This window comes from Pseudophryne corroboree, chromosome 2 (genome assembly GCF_028390025.1).
Source record: "Pseudophryne corroboree isolate aPseCor3 chromosome 2, aPseCor3.hap2, whole genome shotgun sequence".
Lineage (NCBI taxonomy): Eukaryota > Metazoa > Chordata > Amphibia > Anura > Myobatrachidae > Pseudophryne > Pseudophryne corroboree.
In genome coordinates this window covers 129,593,819-129,606,480 of record NC_086445.1, presented here as the reverse complement: position 1 = coordinate 129,606,480, position 12,662 = coordinate 129,593,819, and the positions used below count along the sequence as shown (strand labels likewise).

Here is a 12,662-nt window from a genome sequence, read left to right as displayed (position 1 = left end):
CATCATTGTTCAGCAGGGCACTGCGCCTTGGCTGTCACAGCCTCAGCACACCGCACACACCTAACGCTGCCTGAAGGTGACATCGGTGGTGAGTGCAAACTGGGGGCCTCGCTAGGGGGGTCCCCCGATCCAAAGTGCGTCTGACCATGGGCACTGCGTACGGGACCCTCCTGGTGGGTCCCGCTAAGATCCCCTGTGTAGAACTGGCACAAAAGGGCTTGACTAGCACTTGTGTGATGTTTTAAGCTAAAAAGGAGTCTTTTGCCAGTATGATCCTCAGACACGCTGGAAATGTGGTGCAGGGTGTAGCAAAGGGGATGAGCCGCTTGTGTACACTATCCTGATCCTATCTAGGACAGTAATTGTTGGTTTTTACTGTGTAATAGGGAGCTGACAGTCTCGCTGGGGCTGTGCAGCTCAGGTTGTGCTGGTGTCCTCTCACATATAGTAGGACAGGCTTGCATTATAACTGTCTGTGTGTATATTGTGCTTACTGTGAATATGGGTAAACACAAGCTGTGCAGTGTATCTCACACTAGATTCTCTCCTTTATCTTATGACTGTTTCCTGTGAACAATGCATTCAATCTTCACAAATCAGTGAAGGGGCTGGGGGAGAGGGGCCAGAGCCCCACTGGTTAGGGTCTCTAAAAACTATGATGTCAGCTATGTCATCCCAGCTCACTGCTAATGTACAGAAAACTTGGCTACTACAACAAGTTGTTGCAGATTTAGCTGCTAGGGCTGATGCACAGCCCCCCCCCCCCCCCCCCCCCCTCTCATGCAGGTCCCCAGAAGCATGGTTTACCTGCTATACTATCTGATATAGATGATGATGTACGGGATGATGGGGATAACCTGGACCCCGTTAGTGGGAATCCCGATGCTGCTCAGGGTATTGAAGCCCTCATTTTGGTTATAAGGGATGTGTTACAGCTCCCTCTAGAGGACGCAGCAGTCATTTTTCTTTGTACAAAACAAGCCTCATGTCACTTTCCCTGATTCTACAGAGTTAGATGACTTATTCAAACAGGCCTGGAAAAATCCAGACAAAAAATTACAAGTGTCCAAAAAGATTTTTGCGCACTTTGCCATTTCCTCCTGAAGGTAGAAAATTTTGGATGTCTCCGTATCTAAGAAGGCGGTGCTACATGCCCCGGGCTCCTTTACCAGGAAGGATCCTGGGGGATAGGAAGATTGAGATTACCCTAAAATCTACATACACAGCAGCTGGTATATCACAAAGACCGGTCATTGCAGGTTGCTGGATGACCCATGCTATTCATTCTTGGGCCAACTTCAGGGGGGTCTCTCGGGGGACATGCCCTTAGTTACTATGGTAACCCTCCTGAAGCACATTCAGGACTCTACCTGTGTCCTCTGATTCGCTCAAGGAGGTGGGGAACATTAATGCTCGGACTTCTGCCATGCAGTGTCGGCGCACAGGGCCTTGTGGTTGCGTCAGTGGATTACAGATGCTGAATCCAAACTTAGTGTGGAATCCCTCCACTTTACGGGGATTTGGATTTTTGGGGTCGAATTGGATACTTGGATTTCCAAAGTTACGGCTGGGAAATCAACGTTTCTCCCCTCTGGGGCCCCGACGGCAAGACGCTCTTATCTGGGGCTGTCTGTCCAGACCTTTCAGTCGTACAGATTTCGATTTAAGGCCAGAGGTGCTTCCAATGTGGCTAGAGGCACCAGAGGTAAATCCAGAAATCCTGCAAGCACCAGGTCTCAGGAACAGTCCACCGGTTCTGCTTCCACTAAGGCCTCAGCAAGACTGTGCCCCCCACCTCGAGGGTATCTTAAGGTGGGAACTCGACAGCGCCACTTCAGCCGCGTCTGGGAGACCTCCTGCCAGGATGCCTGGGTCAGAGATATCGTTTCTCAGGGCTACAGGCTGGAGTTCGACAGTACTCCCCCTCAACGATTTTTCAAATCAACCTTACCAGCTTTGGAGGATATGCAAGTTGCGTTGCAAAAGGCAATCCGAAAGTTGGTTCAGTCCCGCGTCATTGTTCCAGTACCACTACCACAAAGCGGCATGGGAAGATGATGTTCCAACTCCGGGTCCAGGGGGTCAATGTTGTCCCTTATCTGGACAATCTTCTGATAAAGCACAATCCAGGGAGCTTTTGTTGCTCCATATCGACCGCACCATCCATCTTTCAGACCATGAGTGGATCCTCAACTTGCAGAAGTCCCACCTTGAGCTAACTCAGAGGCTGCTGTTTTTGGGGATGTTGCTGGATACTGTGGCCCAGAAGATGTTTCTACCAAAGGACAAGGCGAAAACACTTCAGGAGATGGTCCGCATGGTGGTCCGGCCTACTCGAGTGTCCATCCATCTTTGCATAAGATTGCTGGAAAAAATGGTTGCCTCATACGTGGCGATCCAGTACGGGAGGTTCCATGCCAGAAAATTTTCAATTGGATCTCCTGAGCAAGTGGTCCGGTTCGTATCTCCAGATGCACCGGATGATTCAGTTGTCACCTCAGGCTAGGATTTCCCTCCCATGGTGGCTACAGTCCTCCAATCTCCCGGAGGGCCGGAGTTTCGGGATTCAGGAATGGACCCTCCTCACGACGGATGCAAGTCTACAGGGATGGAGAGCTGTCACCCAAGGGGCGCAGTTCCAGGGCAGGTGGTCAGCCCACGAGGCCCTCCTTCCGATCAACATTCTGGTACTTTGGGCGATCTACAATGCTATGCTTCAGGCCTCTCCTCTGCTCAAGGATCACGTGACCCAGGTACAGTTGGACAATGCCACGGCAGTGGCATATATCAATCGTCAAGGAGGGACAAAAAGCAGAGCCTGCATACTGCACTGGGCAGAAAGAAATGCAAGAGCAATGTCTGCAATATTCATTCCGTATGTAGACAACTAGGAGGCGGACTTCCCGAGTCGTCACGATCTCCACCCGGGAGCAGGGGGGGGGGGGGGGTTCCACCATATGGTGTTCCTGCAGATCATCGACCGTTGCCCACAAATAGACATGATGGCTTCTTGTCTCAACAAGAAACTTCCCTGGTATTGCTCAGAGACCAGGGACCCTCAAGCGAGTGCAGTGAAATCACTGGCGCATCGTCTTGACCGTACCGGCTGGTCTACCTGTTTTCTCTGATTCCATTGCTCCCAAGGATGCTAAAGCGAATCAGGCATCAAGGTGTCCAGGCAATTCTGATTGCCCCGGATTGGCCTCGGAAGGGACATGTCCGTTGAACACCCTTGGCCTCTACCACTAAGAAGAGATCATCTTCAATAAGGACCGTTCGTCTACCCGGACTTACGGTGACTTTGTTTGACGGCATGGAGGTTAAACGGAACATCCTAGCTCACAAGGGCCTTTCCAAGAAGGTTATTGCTACCATGGTTCAGGCCAGGAAACCTGTGACGCCAAAACACCATCATATCTGGAGGAGATATGTCTCTTGGGCGAGGAATGCACGTATCCACCTGCTGAGTTTCACTTAGGACGTTTCCTACAGGCTGGTATAGATAAGGGCTTACGCCTGGGTTCCATTAAGGCCCAGATTTCAGCCCTCTCCATTTTCCTCCAGAAGAATTTGTCAGTGTTGCCTGAAGTTCAGCCCTTCTTGCAAGGTGTACTCCACATACAACCACCTTTTGTGCCGTCTACGTCACCATGGGATTTGGATGTAGTGTTGGATTTTCTACAGTCCTCCTGGTTTGAACCTCTGATGACGGTAGAAGACAAGTACCTCACGTGGAAGACGGTGATGTTACCGGCCCTGGCTTCTGCTCGACGTGTTTCAGAATTGGGGGCCTTATCATGTAAACTAGACAGCAGTTCCTGCCGAAGGTTGTCTACGCGTTTCATCTGAATCAACCTATCGTGGTTCCGTCCAGGTCTGACGCTGCTGCTCCTCCGGAAGCATTGGATGCTGTGCGTGCCTTGAAGATCTATGTTAAGCGTACAGCTCGGGTCAGAAAGACTGATTCCTTGTTCTTGCTCTATGATGTGCAGAAGAAGGGTTGCCCTGCTTCAAAGCAGTCCATTGCTCGTTGGATTCGGCTTACTATCCAACAGGCCTATGTGTCCGCAGCCTTACCTGTTCCTAAGTCTCTGAAGGCCCACTCTACAAGATCGGTGGGCTCTTCATGGGCGGCTGCCCATGGATTCTCGGCCTTGCAACTATGTCGAGCTGCTACCTGATTGGGGAAGAACACTTTTGTGAAGTTCTATAAATTTGTTACCCTGGCCAAAGAGGATACCCAGTTTGGGCTGGTGGTGCTGCTGCAGGCTTCTTACATTCCCACCCGTTCTAGATGCTTTGGTACGTCCCCATCGTACTAGTTTCCCCCAATATCCCTTATGGATGCTAGAGAAAATAGGATTTTAATACCTACCGGTAAATCCCTTTACTCGTCCATAAGGAGTATTGGGTGCCCGCCTCAGTGCGTGGACTTTTCTGCAGGTTCTTGTTCTATAGTTACCTGTTCAGCCGTTGCTGGTTGTTGTATGTTAGTGGTGTGCTAGTGTGTAAATCTCCCCACCTTTTCTGTTGTCATGTTCCTTCTCTCATATATGTTCTTTCTCCTTCGGGCACGTTTTTACCTATAACTGCCTGTGGGAGGGGGCCTAGAGGGGAGAAGCCAGGACACCCAGTTGAAGAAATTAAAAGTGCACTGGACCCTGTCTATACCCCATCGTACTAGTTTGCCCCAATATCCCTTATGGACTACGAGAAAAGGATTTATCGGTAGGTATTCAAATCCTATTTTTTCACTCCTGCAGAATTTTTCGCCTAGCTATTGAATAGGGTGAATTCCCATTCGCACTACAAAAAAAAAAAAAAAAGCAAAAAGTTAAGTTTCTGCTGCAGGGTACACTGGGCTCCACAAGGATAGACATTGGGGTGTAGAGTAGGATCTTGATCCGAAGCACCAACAGGCTCAAAAGCTTTGACCTTCTTCCCAAGATGCATAGCGCCGCCTCCAATATCACCCCGCCTCCGTGCACAGGAGCGCAGTTTTGTAGTTGGTGCTTGCAGTAGCAAGCATGTAACAGGAAGAGCTGCTCACAGCAGCTCTATAAAAGCTTTTTCTGAGGAAAAAAGAAGACTACAAGGGCTGCAGCAGAGGCACAGATTGTGTTAGATGTCAGTAGACATTGCCTGCTGCAGCTCCATCTCTCCCCCAGCGGCGCTGTACACTCCCGTGCCCTGGTTGCCGGGTACCTACAGCAGGAGGCTCCGGTTTTCTTCCAAGTTAGTCAAACACGGCTGGGGCTCTCCGGGATCGCGTGGCCGCACTTCGGGAGGAGGTAAGTGAATCCCGCTCGCGGGACCCGCACTTGATCGCGATCTTGCGCTGCAGGTGGGAGGCGGGCCGCGCGCGCTGGCGGTGGACACTGTGGCAGTACAGGCGATCCCACTAGATCACCAGGGCATGGATGCAGGTCAGGTTTTCTCTCTAAACCTTTTTTACAAGTATCCTGCAGTACCCGGTGGTTTTGCCAGCAGAGGGGATAAGGCTTAGACCTGGAGCCCCTCCCCCAGCCCCAGGGCGCCATTTCCCGCAAATGTTCCCGCCCTGGAGCTGCATATCTGTCTCTCCCTCACTCCCTGTCAGTGGCTGGGCGCAATTATCTCTCAGCTTCACTGTTCCTGGGAATGCTTGGGCAAATCCTCCTGTGTAAAGCCGCCTGGTTGTCAGTGCTGTGACTTTACATGACACTTAAGTATTCTACCTGCCTTTTTAGACAGTGCTAGTTAAGAAAGAGTGCATTTAGTCAGGGTTTTCTAGTACAATTACCCTGTGATATACATCCAGTTCTTACTGTGCAGTGTTATATCTATTGACTATATAGCTATGTATATAAGCTAGTCCAGTGCAGTATTATTGTTAGTAATAACCTCTGCATTGTACAAACTGTGACTATATGTGTGTGCATTAGCTAGCTGAGTGGTGTCCATTTCGTGTCTTTCACTCAACTTGCTAACCCTATATTCTATATCCTGAGGGGGCTTGGTGCGTCAGGTTTTATATTGATATAGGATTTTCACAAAGATATACTTTAGTATGTATTTTTCTCTGTGATTTAGTCACCATATCTCTCCTTTATCTCTGCTAGTGCTGACTACACTGCGCAGGGGTTTGGGTATGAGGTATTGTGCTGCTGCCAATTGTACTGTGTTACCTGATACTGCAAGTTATATCATGTCCGCTTCTGAGGGTAACGGTTCTGGGGCTGAACACACTGCCGGTGTTGCTGAAGCCACAGATATCTATGAGGAAATTATAGCAGCTGTGGGCTCTGGTTCTGGGGGTTCCTGGCCCCCCAGTTGGATTGTAGCAACTGGGGTACATAATGACCCACCGTGGGCTACTTTCTCCACGCTTCTACATACGCTAGTTACTAAACTAACCCCCCTATGGGACCTCCTATGCCGGTGTAACTGTGTGTGGTCCCCGCAGCTAACCCGCCGTGGGCGGATAATTTGTCTGCTCAATTGAAGAAGTTGAACCAGTCCTTGACTACTAAAAAGTCTGACCCTCGCTCGCCTAAGACCAAGGGGTCCTCTAAGCGAGCTCTTATCTCCTCACAATCCACTGCTGTCACTGACACCTCGTCTGATGAAGATGGCGCTTACACTGACCCCACAGATTCTGACACAGATACTGCTGATGGGGAGGATAGTTCACATGTGGATGTTCCTGATCTTTTGGAGGCTATTAAGTTGATTTTACAGATTACGGATGATCCCGAGCCATCCGTCCCTCCTAAGAAACCAGATAGGTTCAAGCGTCAGAAGGTGGTTAAACAGGTTTTACCTCACTCTGACCACCTAGTGGAGATACGTCAGGAACCGTGGGGAAACCCGGGAAAGAAGTTTGTGCCTCAAAGAAGATGCTGGTTCGCTATCCCCTCGCGCCAGAGCTATTTAAAAATTGGGAAACGCCTCCTCCAATAGACTCTCACATGTGGCTAGGATGGTGGTTTCCTCAGTTCTACCTGTCACTACCGTCACGTCTCTAAAAGAGCCTACGGATAAATGTGTGGAGGGTTGTCTGAAAGCGATGTACACCCTCACGGGTGCTGCACAAAGGCCCACTATTGCAGCAACACTGTAGGAGCTATTGAAGCATGGGCCCTAGAGTTGGACTGAAATCTCTTCTGACCATGCTAGACAATGCTTGTCATATATTGTCACAGCTTCTCACTATATTAAAGAGGCGGCTTCTGATGCCGGTATTCTAGCAGCCAAGGCCTCTGTATTGTGGCTAAGATCCTGGTCTGTGGATCTGGACTCTAGAAAAACCCTGGAGGTACTCCCTTTCGAGGGAGATATTCTGTTTGGGGAAGACTTAGATAAGATAGTGGCTGACTTGGCTACTGCCAAAACTGCCTGTCTGCCAAGTACCGCTCCTTCTGTGTCGAAGGCTAAAGGTACTTCCTTTCGTCCTTCAGGTAAAGCAAAAGGTCAGGCGTACAACATGCAGGCCCACACTTCCAAACCTGGTAAGCCGAAGCCCAAGAGAGCCTGGGCTGCCCGTCAGCCAGCTGCCAAGACCGATAAGCCTGCCGCATGACGGGGCGGGCCTCCCCCTGGGGGATCCCAGGGTGGGGGGCCGGCTTCTAGGGTATACCCAGGAATGGTTGAAGACCACTTCAGATGCCTGGGTACGGGAAGTCGTCACTCGAGGTTACACCATAGGCTTCAAAAACCTTCCCCCTCATCGATTTTGCCTGACAGACGTCCCGTTGGACCAGACAAAAGCAAACACTCTACATTCGGTGGTACAGACCCTCCTGGATACAGGAGTCGTAGTACAGGGGTGTCTTGCTCAGAGGGGCCGGGGGTACTATTCGCCGCTGTTTCTAGTCCCGAAACCGAATGGGTCCTCTCGGCCCATTCTCAATCTCAAGGCAGTGAACAGGTTTGTGAAAGTTTCCAAGTTCCGTATGGAAACCCTTCGCTCTATAGTTCTGGCCTTGGAACCTGGGGATTACATGGTCTCCCTGGATGCTTACCTGTATATTCCTATAGCAGTGTCACATCAGCAATACTTGAGGTTTGCGATTGGCAACCTCCATTACCGGTTTCGGGCGTTACCTTTTGGTTTAACTACGGCTCCGCGAGTCTTCACCAAAGTTGTGGCGGTGATGACGGTGGTACTCCGCCGTCAAGGGGTCAGGATACTGCCATATCTGGACGACTTGTTAATCCTGGCAAATTTCCCAGAAATTTTCCTACGTCATCTGGATATGACTGTCCAGTTTCTACAAGCCCACGGGTGGCTTATCAACTGGAAGAAATCCTCCCTGGTCCCTGCTCAGAGCATGGTGCACCTGGGGGCGCTATTGGACACTCACAACCAGCGGTTGTTCTTGTCTCAGGAGAAAGTCCTGAAGCTTCAGGACAGGATTCGTTGCATCCTTTCTCGTCCGAAAGTGTTGATACATTCGGCAATGCAGGTGCTGGGCCTCATGGTATCCGCATTCGACATGGTGGAGTATGCTCAATTTCATTCTCACCCCCTACAGAGGCTGATTCTAGCCAAGTGGGACGGCCTGCTTCACCGGATCAGGTCTCACATGATCTCATTGACTCCGGAGGTCCGTCTGTCGCTGCTCTGGTGGCTCCAGGACCAACGATTATGCAGGGGCCGTCCCTTCTGGATATCCGACTGGGTCCTGTTGACGACAGATGCCAGTCTAAGAGGTTGGGGAGTGGTGCCGGAGCAACACTCCCTTCAGGGTCGGTGGACCAAAGAGGAATCTCTCCTCTCGATCAACATTCTGGAATTGCGGGCAGTCTTCAATGCGTTGACCCTGGCCCAGCATTTAATTCAGAACCGTCCTGTTCAAGTACAGTCGGACAACGCCACCACAGTGGCTTACATAAATCATCAAGGCGGCACTCGAAGCCTTTTGGCAATGAAGGAAGTCTCACGGATTCTACATTGGGCGGAACGCCATCTACCGGCCATATCCGCAATATTTATTCCGGGAGTCCTGATTTAGGAAGCTGACTTTCTCAGTCGTCAGGACGTACATGCCGGCGAGTGGGGCCTCCTTCCAGAAGTGTTTCAACTCCTAGTAGAAAAGTGGGGCCTTCCAGACGTAGATCTGATGGCGTCTCAACACAATCACACGGTTCGGGTCTTCGGAACAAGGACAAGGGATACTCAAGCAGCATTCGTGGATGCGCTGGCGGTGCCGTGGAGGTTTCGGCTGCCGTACGTTTTCCCTCCGGTGTCACTCCTGCCCAGGGTAATTCGGAAGTTCAAGCAAGAAAGAGGAATTCTGCTTCTCATAGCTCCAGCGTGGCCCAGATGGCACTGGTTTTCAGACCTGCAGGGCCTATCGTCGGAGCGTCCAATTCTACTTCCACAATTCCCAGACCTCCTCGTTCAGGGCCTCTGTGTCTACCAGGACCTAGCCTGGCTGTCTTTGATGGCGTGGCTCTTGAAGCTTCCGTCTTGAGGGCTAAAGGGTTTTCTGAGGCGGTTATTCAAACTATGTTGCGGGCCCGGAAACCGGCTTCTGCTCGGATTTACTATAGGGTCTGGCATTCTTACTTTGTTTGGTGCGCATCTAACGATTATGACGCTTCAAAGTTTAGTATAGCCAAGTTGTTGGCCTTTCTTCAGCAGGTCCTGGACTTAGGCCTGCGTCTGGCCTCCCTCAAGGTTCAAATATCTGCCTTGTCGGTTTGGTTTCAGAGAAAAATTGCGACCTTACCTGATGTGCATACCTTTAATAAGGGTGTATTGCGTATCCAACCTCCCTATCTCCCGCCTGTGGCTCCTTGGGACTTGTCGGTGGTTTTGGAGGTGTTACAAGAGTCTCCGTTTGAAACTCTTGGTTCAGCTGATCTTAAGTAGCTTTCCCTTAAGGTGGTGTTTCTGCTGGCTGTTGCTTCAGCTAGAAGAGTGTCGGATTTGGGTGCCTTGTCTTGTAGTTCCCCATATCTGATATTTCACCGTGACCGGGCGGTTCTTAGGACTCGTCCTGTTTATTTGCCTAAGGTGGTTTCTTCGTTCCACCTTAATCAGGAGATTGTGGTACCGGCCTTTGTCTCTCCTGATCTGTCTCCCAAAGAGCGGTCTTTGGATGTGGTACTGGCTCTCCGTATCTATGTGAAGAGAACTACTTCTGTTAGGAAATCTGATTCTCTCTTTATTCTGTTTGGATTTCACAAACGGGGCTGGCATGCTCACAAGCAGACTTTGGCCAGATGGATTAGAATGGTGATTGCACATGCTTATGTGGGGGCTGGTCTGTCTGCTCCTGCTCACATTACGGCCCATTCTACTAGGTCTGTTGGACCTTCTTGGGCAGCCCGCCGTGGTGCGACCCTTGAACAGTTGTGCATGGCGGCTATGTGGTCCTCAGTGAACACGTTCATTAGGTTCTATGCCTTCGATACCGCCGCTTCCCAGGATGCTTCCTTTGGACGCAGGGTTCTTGTGCCCGCTACAGTGCGTCCCCTCCCATAAGGAACTGCTTTAGGACATCCCCAATGTCTATCCTTGTGGAGCCCAGTGCACCCCGCAGCAGAAAACAAGTTTTATGTTAAGAACTTACCTTTGTTAAAACTCTTTCTGCGTGGTACACTAGGCTCCACAAGACGCCCACCCTGACGCACTTAGCTTCTTTGGGTTGGTATGGCATTAAGCGCTGACACGTCTCCTGTCGGGAGAGTGTGGTGTTTGTGGCAACTGGCAGTTGTCGTCTTTTTTACTTGCTACTGCATTGAGCTGGTTAACAAAACGGAGCAGCTGTGCACGGAGGCGCGGTGATATGAGGCGGCGCTATGCATCTTGGGAAGAAGGTGAAAGCTTTTGAGCCTGTTGGTGCTTCGGATCAAGATCCTACTCTACACCCCAATGTCTATCCTTGTGGAGCCCAGTGTACCTCGCAGAAAGAGTTTTAACAAAGGTAATTTCTTACCATAAAACTCGTTGTTTTTTTCCGCGTAGGCAGAAAAAACGGCCCTAATTGAAAACCCCCCATAAAGTACTAACTAATCACCTACTAAGTTACATGTTACTAGCTGTGTTTGAAAAAATGACAGGAGCAATTTGGTTGGTGCTTTATCTCTCACAATTTTATCTCTTTGATAAAAAGAGATAAAGCTTTGCTAAATATACCCCTCTAAAACTAATACAAATATCCGGGAAATAAAAATATTTTTCAATGATTTTATCACTGTGATAAGATGCTGCATTCATGTGAGCAGTTGAGTTGTGACTTTGACTGCATGATGGCAGGAGAAAAGTCTGTGAATAAATATCGCACAATGAAATAATCAGTCTTGGGATAGAGCTATTGTCTTGCAGAGTCTCACAGATGATGTACAAATTGGATGATTCATGACAGCGGTCACTGTGAATGTACTGATGTGATGATCCTGTACAGTGTGACCGCACACATCTGACAACTGGCCCAGTACTGCAGCGTTTGCTTTTCCAAAACTACCCCGTGCCCAGTAATAATCAGATTGGACTATTAGACACGGAGGATGAGCACAGATGCCCTCTGTTGGCCTGGGTTTGCTGTCTGTTTCTGGAAACCCAATCAGGCCCATACGACACAGAATAGTGGGGGGCATATATTGCATGTGAGAACCGGATGTAGACGTAGTTGTTTAAAATTCTTTTGGGAGCTGCCTATATTCAATAGCAGAACAATGTTGCCTATAGCTGTTTTTTTAATCAAATTTTTAGCTGATATATATATATATATATATATATATATATATATATATATATATATATATATTTTTTTTTTTTTTTAATGTATTGCACTTTTACCTCCCCAAATTGCTCCATTATCTTCCGTTACAAAAGTCTGTCTGCGTTCCAAGTTAAAAATCCATTTAACGCATCAGCAAACCTTTTTAAAACCACTTACCTGAACCTAATGGTTCTTGCATGGAGCACCATAGTCACTCCTTTGTCTAATCCTTTAAATTAAACTTTTAAAGATAACAAACTAATGTTATATTTAATAAATACTGCCACAAAAAATAAAAAACCCCTTTCTATTTTTCTTTTATAATTATGGTTGCACACACTGATCACAATATTTAGATTTTTCATATTTGTCCGTATAATAACAGATGTAATTGTGTTCTTTGAGGGTACATTTTGTTTGTTTTTTTTGTTTTTTTAAGTATGGTTTAGACTTTTTCCCTGTTTGTTTGTTTTTTCCTTTTTAAAGCCTTTTATCTTTTCGAGTATTTGTTAGCAATTTATTGTAAATTGTTATTTAGCCTGTCACTGTCAGATCAAGGCCCACATTTAGTACAGAGAAATTTGTGTAGGGGTTTAATCAGTGACTGACATGGGAGGTGTTGAGGGGGGGAGGGGGCTTGTTTGTATCTAGAAGTTCTACTGTTAAGGGGGGTACTCACGGAGCGATATTCTAAGCAATCTGACTAGATTGCTTAGAATTTAAGCCTTATCGGTCCGTGAGTACCCCCTACAGCGATAGCGATGCGCAGCCCCGCGCATCGCTATCGCTACTGCTAGATTGGCTGCATGCAGGCCAATCTAGCGGGTCGCTCACTTCACCCGCTGGGTGAAATGAGCGTCCCCCAGTCTCCCCCCGCACGCTCAGCACAGATCGCGCTGTGCTGAGCGGCGGGAGAGATGTGTGCTGAGCGGTTCGCTCAGCACGCAT

General features: G+C 48.9%; 1 protein-coding gene across 1 annotated transcript in view; it reads left to right on the top strand.

Moving 5' to 3' along the window:
- Positions 1–12,662, top strand: part of USP12 (ubiquitin specific peptidase 12) — a 176,861-nt gene that overhangs the window by 103,658 nt on the left and 60,541 nt on the right. The gene's annotated exons all lie outside the window — the stretch shown is intronic.